Source organism: Triticum dicoccoides, chromosome 2B (assembly GCF_002162155.2).
Source record: "Triticum dicoccoides isolate Atlit2015 ecotype Zavitan chromosome 2B, WEW_v2.0, whole genome shotgun sequence".
NCBI lineage: Eukaryota > Viridiplantae > Streptophyta > Magnoliopsida > Poales > Poaceae > Triticum > Triticum dicoccoides.
In genome coordinates, this window is record NC_041383.1 from 298,164,749 (window position 1) to 298,172,680 (window position 7,932).

Here is a 7,932-nt window from a genome sequence, read left to right on the forward strand (position 1 = left end):
CCACGCCCGGTCGTGCCGCCCGCGCTCCGGCGGCCGCGCCGTCCCGCGGCTTCCGCTCCGGCCGCCCCCGACTCCGGCCGCTGCCCGGCCTCGTCCCCGGCCCCCTCCGCCTCCGGCAGCCGCGCCCTGATCTCCGGCGACCTCGATCCGGCCAGATCCAGATCCGGACCAGGGTTGACTTCTCCCCCCCGTTTTTTTTCAGTCATTTTCTGCCAGAATATTGTTGAATCTTCATTGCATCACATCTTCGCATCCTTAGCTCCGTTATGGGCGTGTAATATGTAAAATTGTTCGCCTCGAAGAGTACATCATTTCATTCCATTGCATCATTTACATTTGAGCTCATCTTGATGCCCGAAATGCTGTTGGAAGAGGGCTTCATATTGTTAGTTTCAGAATCTTATCAGCACGAACTCTTTTGTCATTTTTGCCATGATTGATGTGTGCATCCTATGAACTTGGTCCCTAAATGTGTTTTGAACTAGGCTATGTGTTCTTTACAAAGGTGCTTACCATGTATTTTTGTGATCAATATGGTGACTAGCACAAGCATGCAAACTAGGCTTCGTGTTAATGCTGATTTTAGTTCTGGTTCTGCTGTAATTTTGATGCCATGTAAACATGTTGCTACAGAGAGATCCATGCATAATTTGAGATACTTCAGTAAGGGTGTTTTGAAAACATGGTTTTGCTCTATCCATCCATGGTCCTAGTTGCAATCATGGAGTAGTCTAGCATGCCATTTTCGTGCTCTACTTTTGCTTCAAAATGTTTCCTGGCAGATTGTTTACATGTTATTCAATTTGGCCGAGGTTGTTGTAGTTGATCCGGATATGCTATGATGTTGTTTCTTGCCATGTGTAGCTTCTATGTCATGTCTTCTTGATGGATGTATGATTAGTTTATCATGAGATGCTCTGTAGTGAGTGCATCGAGCTCGCGAAGGTGCCTTCATAATTATTTCAATGCCATGCTTTGTTTGCTGAAATCTGTTAACGAAACTTGCTATGTTTACGTGGGTGCCATCATATTTTCTGATCCTTTTTGGCTTATGGTCAGTAAGGGACTTTTGATCTATGCTTTGAGTAGATTCATGCCATGCCTTAGTTTGCTATTATAAGTTCCTGTAGCATGTTTATAACCTGCTCTGAACATTGCTTCGTGCTGCTGTTTATGCCATGTCCAGCCTGATAATTTTTTGCACTTTCTCCATGCTTGTTTGAACCTGTTATGATGTGATTTTGCCGTAGCTCAGTGTTCCTCTTTTGTAAAGCATCTCCTGTAGATCATTGCATATGCTTTGTTTTCATGTTGGGGTGCTGTAGCATAGTTTCTTGTTGCATGCTAAGTAGCATCATGCTGTTAAACGCAGCTTTGTGTCATGTCTTGCTTGTCATTTGCAAACCGTGCATCCGAATCCGGTGATCTTTATATCTATTTCAACCGAAATCATCTCATCTTTCCAGCGGCATACTTGGTTTTCCAAGTTGATGCCTTGTTCATCCTTTTTCCTCCCGAAGCACGCATATGCATTGCATATCACATCTCGCATATCATGACATGTTTTGCATCATGTTGCTTGTGCATTGCACCGTGATTTATTGTGGTTCCTTTGCTTGTGTTCTTGCTTTGGGTAGAGCCGGGAGACGAGTACGTGCACGAGGAACCTATTGAGAACGCTTACGAGGATCCAGCCTTCGACAACTCTGAGAACCTTGCAGGCAAGATGATCATACCTTCAAAATCATTTCTATCTTTGCTTGCTAGTACTCGCTCTGTCGCTTTGTTAGCCCTACCTGCCTTTGTTTACCATGCCTACCTTTTGCCATGTCAAACCTCTAACCATCCTGTCCTAGCAACCGTTGATTGGCTATGTCACCGCTTTTGCTCAGCCCCTCTTATAGCATTGTTAGTTGCAGGTGAAGATGAAGTTTGTTCCTGGTCGGAACATGGATACTTTGGCATATCACAATATCTCCTGTTTAAATTAATGCACCTTATATACTTGGTAAAGGGAGGAAGGCTCGACCTTATGCCTGGTGACTTGTTCCACTCTTGCCGCCCTAGTTTCCGTCATACCGGTGTTATGTTCCTTAATTTTGCGTTCCTTACATGGTTGGGTGATTTATGGGACCCCCTTAACAGTTCGCTTTGAATAAACTCCTCCAGCAAGGCCCAACCTTGGTTTTACCATTTGCCACCTAAGCCCTTTCCCTTGGGTTTTCGCGAGCCCAAGGGTCATCTTTATTTAACCCCCCCGGGCCAGTGCTCCTTCGAGTGTTGGTCCGAAACGAGCCGTCTGCGGGGCCACCTCGGGGAAACTTCAGGGCTGGTTTTACTCGTAGCCTGTCTCATTCGGTGTTGCCCTGAGAATGAGATATGTGCAGCTCCTATCGGGATTTGTCGGCGCATCGGGCGGCTTTGCTGGTCTTGTTTTACCATTGTCGAAATGTTTTGCGAACCGGGATTCCGAGACTGATCGGGTCTTCCCAGGAGAAGGTCTATTCCTTCGTTGACCGTGAGAGCTTGTGATGGGCTGAGTTGGGACACCCCTGCAGGGTATATAATCTTTTGAAAGCCGTGCCTGCGGTTATGAGGCAGATGGGAATTTGTTAATGTCCGGTTGTAGATAACTTGACACTTGACCTCTTTAAAATGCATCAACCGTGTGTGTACCCGTGATGGTCTCTTCTCGGCGGAGTCCGGGAAGTGAACACGGTTTGAGTTATGCTTGACGTAAGTAGTTTCAGGATCCCTTCTTGATCACTTCTAGCTTCTCGACCGACGCGTTGCTTCTCTTCTTGCTCTCACTTGCGTATGTTAGCCACCATATATGCTTAGTGCTTGTCGCAGCTCCACCATATTACCCCTTGTCCTACCTATGAGCTTAAATAGTCTTGATCTCGCGGGTGTGAGATTGCTGAGTCCCCGTGGCTCACAGATTCTACCAAAATAGATGCAGGTGCCGAGGATACTGGCGCAGATGGTGCAACTGAGCTGAAGTGGGAATTCGATGAGGCCCTTGGTCGTTACTATGTATCGTTTCCAGATGATCAGTAGAGGTGCCCAGTCGGGACGATCGGGGATCTAGGATTTAGGGTTGTCTTCTTTTCATTTGAACTTGACCGTAGCCGATCTATGAGTGTATTTGAATGATGTATGATCTTAAATTATGTATTGTGTGAAGTGGCGATTGTAAGCCAACTCTCTTTATCCCATTCTTGTTCATTACATGGGATTGTGTGAAGATGACCCTTCTTGCGACAAAACCACCATGCGGTTATGCCTCTAAGTCGTGCTTCGACACGTGGGAGATATAGCCGCATCGTGGGTGTTACAAGTTGGTAACCAGAGCCATCCCCGACTTAGGAGCCCCCTGCTTGATTGTTTGCTGGCGATGTTGAGTCTAGAACAAAAATGTTTTGAGTCTTAGGATTATATATATCGGAGAGCAGGATTCTTTTTACTCCTCAGTCCCTTCGTCGCTCTGGTGAGGTCTCCTGACGTAGATGTTTTGACTTTCCTCTTCTCAAATTACTCTAAATTTTTTAGGTTCACGCGGGTATCTTGGAATCGTTTCGATGGTTTTGTGACGAGAACATTGTTCTTGGTGCCTCCTGACATTTAGGGGTTGTGGCAGTGTCCCGGGGAGTTGACCTCCGAGGTGTTGTCGTCACAATTTTATCGTTGCAGTTCTGGAATACCTGAGTTTTGCTGACATCGAAAATCTCTTTCATGCAGTTGTTGGTGAGATAACCCCGATAACCCAGTACTGGGGCGAGCTCGGGAGTATTGCCATAACTCGTATAACGGATTCTTTTCGAAGGTTGAGGTACCACTACTAGAAAAAGGGCTATAGATGGGATTGACACTAATGGCGCACCAGACAAGTGGTGCGCCATTAGTATATACTAATGGCGCACCACCTTCTGATGCGCCATTAGAGTTGAAACTACTAATGGCGCACCTGGCACACGGTGCACCATTAGTATCAATTTTTTTTGAACTAGTGCGCCTGTCCAAACATACTAATGGCGCATCCGCAGGTAGTGCGCCATTACTAGTTGTAACTAGTAATGGCGCACTAGCCAGAAAGTGCGCCACTAATGTTATTTTTTTTTAATTTTTTTATTCCTTTTTTTGCAAAACTACTAATGGCGCACTCACGCGCGGTGCGCCATTACTAGTTTAAACTAGTAATGGCGCACTTTGGCGGAGTGCGCCATTAGTATGTTTTTTTTTGCAAAACTACTAATGGCGCACCGTGGCGGAGTGCGCCCCTACTTCCCCGCGATCCCCTCTCTCTCCCTCGCCCTCGCCCGCGATCCCCTTCCCCGATCTCCTCTCCTGACGCCACCGTCGCCCCGCCCCGACACCACCGTCGCCCCGCCGCCCTCGACACCACCGTCGCCCCGCCGCCCCAGCGCCGCCCCGACACCACCGTCGCCCCGCCGCCCTCGACGCCGCTCCGACACCACCGTCGCCCCTCCGCCCTCGATAGCCAGTTTGTTCCCGTGTGTCGCTCCTGTGCTCTCGCACACACAAGCCCGCAAGGTCGTCCCCAGTTTCTCTCCCCGATCGCCGTCGCGCCTCTCCTCCCTGTCTACGCCGGGCTAACAGCTCCCCTGCCCTGCCCTGTCGTCCTCCCTCCACAGGTCGCCAGCCACCTCAAATTTCCCCCTTGGGCCGGTTCTCCTCCACATGCCCATAGCGGCTTAGCCTCGACGGTGGTCGGCGACTGGAGTAGTGGCGGGACAGGCGGCGATGTCCAGTGTCGTGAAGGGAGGCGTTTGCCTCCAGCAGCTCCGCCCCTATCCTCCTATACAGCCCTACCGCCACGGATTCAAAATGGATTCGCCACTTCCACCACAGATCTGGCTTGTGTTTGACTGCACCGACCGTCGCCGCCTTCGTTTCTAGCTGCCGGAGGTAACCTAACTGGCTAACTCCTCTCTATGAGGTTTCATTCGTTCTTGGCTAATCTTTCTTCCATGTTCATGTTAGAGATGGAAACTTTTTTGTGTTCTGCTCATGGATTTTTATTCCACATGTCACTACCAAATCAGGTCATCAAAGGATGATTCGATAGCAATACCATGAAATTCTGAAGAAAGATACCGATTTCAGATATCTGTAGCACTCTGCAGATCTTACGCCAACAGTCTGCAATGTTGCAGTTCAATCACCAGGATAAGGCTTTGTTGATTGTGATTGTTGGGAATTAAGGGAGAGCTCATAATAGAATCCTTGTTAATGCTTTGCACACTAAGGGTGTGATTTGTTGGGTGTATGGGCTTGGGCTGTCATGCTGAGTTACTGCATAATCTTTTGTTTTTGTCACACTGACATCACCTGGGGCCCATCTGTTCACGCTAAGTTTCCCATGCTACAGAGGTGGAAGAACTAATTTACCGAAAAATGTACTCTGCCAACAAACTAGCTAGTACAGACTAGTAGTCTAATTTGCGGGAGTAATTATTATCGCCTCACTAGAGTTTGTACCACCTAATTTTTGATTGATTAGAACAATTATGGAGATAATTTCTCTGCTTTGGATTTTGATTTGTGCATGTTTCTCGGCAACATCGCACAAGGCATAATAATTTCTAGAGGTGATCTGAAATCTGAATATTAGTCGTATTATTACGTAATGCAGACTATTGGGATTATATTGCTTTGCTAACATCTGTTAGCCATGCTTCCCTAAGATTTATGGCGTGGGACACTTGTGTGAAGTTATATGAAGGTTTTTGATTTAGTGATGGCCACCCCTGTTTTGTTGCCGGGGTTTCGTGGCCAGTCTGATGCTTATGTGCCCCACTACCGCTCATCACCTGGGCCCGATCTGGTCATGTGCTAGGTTAGTTGAATGTTAGATTCAGAGACCCGTTTGCATGTGTTAGTTCTATAATTGCAATGGTTCAGAATTAAGTTTGTTTTAGTGCTATAATTGCAATGGTTCTTGAATGTTAGATTCAGAGACCCGTTTGCATGTGTGGAAAGATAAACACCAATCATATCTCCAGTCATGCCTCTAGACTAGTTCACGTAGAGTTTTATGGTTTTGTTTTTCTAACCATGGACATTGTTATTTTTAAGAAGGATGCCAAAAAGATGAGAAAATATTGTTAGGATATAAATGGTATTGGTATACTATGTGATCATGTCATCAGTATGTTATTGGTATACTTGTCTTCTCATGGACAACCTCCATTGATGCAAAAAATGTTGCATCCTTCTCTTCATCTCTTGAATAATGACCGCCGAAGTTCCAAATATTCTTCCTTGAGCAAACCGAGCGCTCGGATGGTTAGCTTACTTGTGGTGAAATTAGCTCATCAGGGTTTAAGTGGATAGTGGCCATGCGGTCCTAGTTTATTTTAGGGGTATGCAGTCCTAGCTTTTTTTCCCACAATCTTATGCTAGTTGTTTTCTCAAAAGAGAAATCTTATGCTAGCTTCTTTTTTTTTGAGAAGATATTTTTTTTGAGAAGAAATCTTATGCTAGCTTTTTTCTTAGAAGACAAATCTTATGTTAGCTTCCTGTTTCTGCACACAGTGCACTCTGTTATGAACTATATGTATGCTGCACTTTCTTCGTCCGAGTGCATCGATGTAGACGTTTTCCTGCTTGTTGTTGGGAGTGAAAATAAGAACCTCTTCTCCCTGGTTAGCAGTAAATACTGCATGGGCAATGCCTGCTATTTTCTCTTCTGAAATTTATGAATGTCAATGGATCAACATCTATGTGCCATAAATTGCATTTTCTCTTTTTGCTTGTTGAGGAAACATGTTTTCCATTTACTTGTTTGGCTCATGCTGTTCTTGCTAGGATAACAAAATGGTACCATGTAGGCTCCTGATTGCTGGTATCTGAAAACCGAATTTGTAGCAGTCAGAACTCAGTTTCCAATGTGTTGAAGCAGGGTACACCACTAGGGCCGAGGCCGAATCTAGATACGCCCGCTATCTAGCGGGAGAGGGGAGGGAGCGTTGGAGGAACCGGATGAAGACGAGTTTCATCGTGATGATGCTCATCGTGATGACCGCATCTCTCTTCTATGTGATGGTAGTTTAGATGATCGATATCGACTTGTAATGTGGAGACAAACTCGCTACTCGCGGTCTCGAGACTTTTAATATAATGTTCTATCTTTGTTCGGTCTTTTCAATTCGGAGACTAATATGATGAATTGTATTCGGAGACTAATATGATGAATTGTATTCAAAGACTAATCTTCTATTGTATTCGATGAATCTGTTGTTGATGTGTGCTGTCTATATTTTGTCTAATTATACATTTTGTAACCTGTGCAAAAAACAGAAAATAAAAAATAAAAAAAACCTAATATTCATACTAATGGTGCATCACATGACAGTGCGCCATTAGTATGACAAAGCATACTAATGGCGCATCACAGGATAGTGCGCCATTAGTATGCCAAAGCACCTGGGTATACATGGCCCCTGGGAGGCATACTAATGGCGCACCCTGGCCTATACTAATGGCGCACCAGTGGTGCGCCATTAGTATACCAGATACTAATGGCGCACCAGTGGTGCGCCATTAGTAAAAATTACTAATGGCGTGCTAGTAATGGCGCACCACTGATGCGCCATTAATGGCCATATTAGGTGTGCCATTAGTAGGGGTTTTTCTAGTAGTGTACACGATTTCCGAAGGTTTCTTGGTTATGTGTTGACGGATGGATACAGCTGGATGTAGGGATTGTTAGTTTGGGTGAGATATTGTGCTTCCCCTGTATCCCCAACACCAGATTGCATAACCAGAAAGTTTCGGGAGTTTATAGGTGGGATTCAAGTATCTCTAGCATTTCTTCCCGCAGATATTTGGTTTGTGATTGGGTAATCCTTACCACTTATTTGTTCCAGTTGTACCTTGTTTATTTCATTCATCAATCTCTATTCAAGT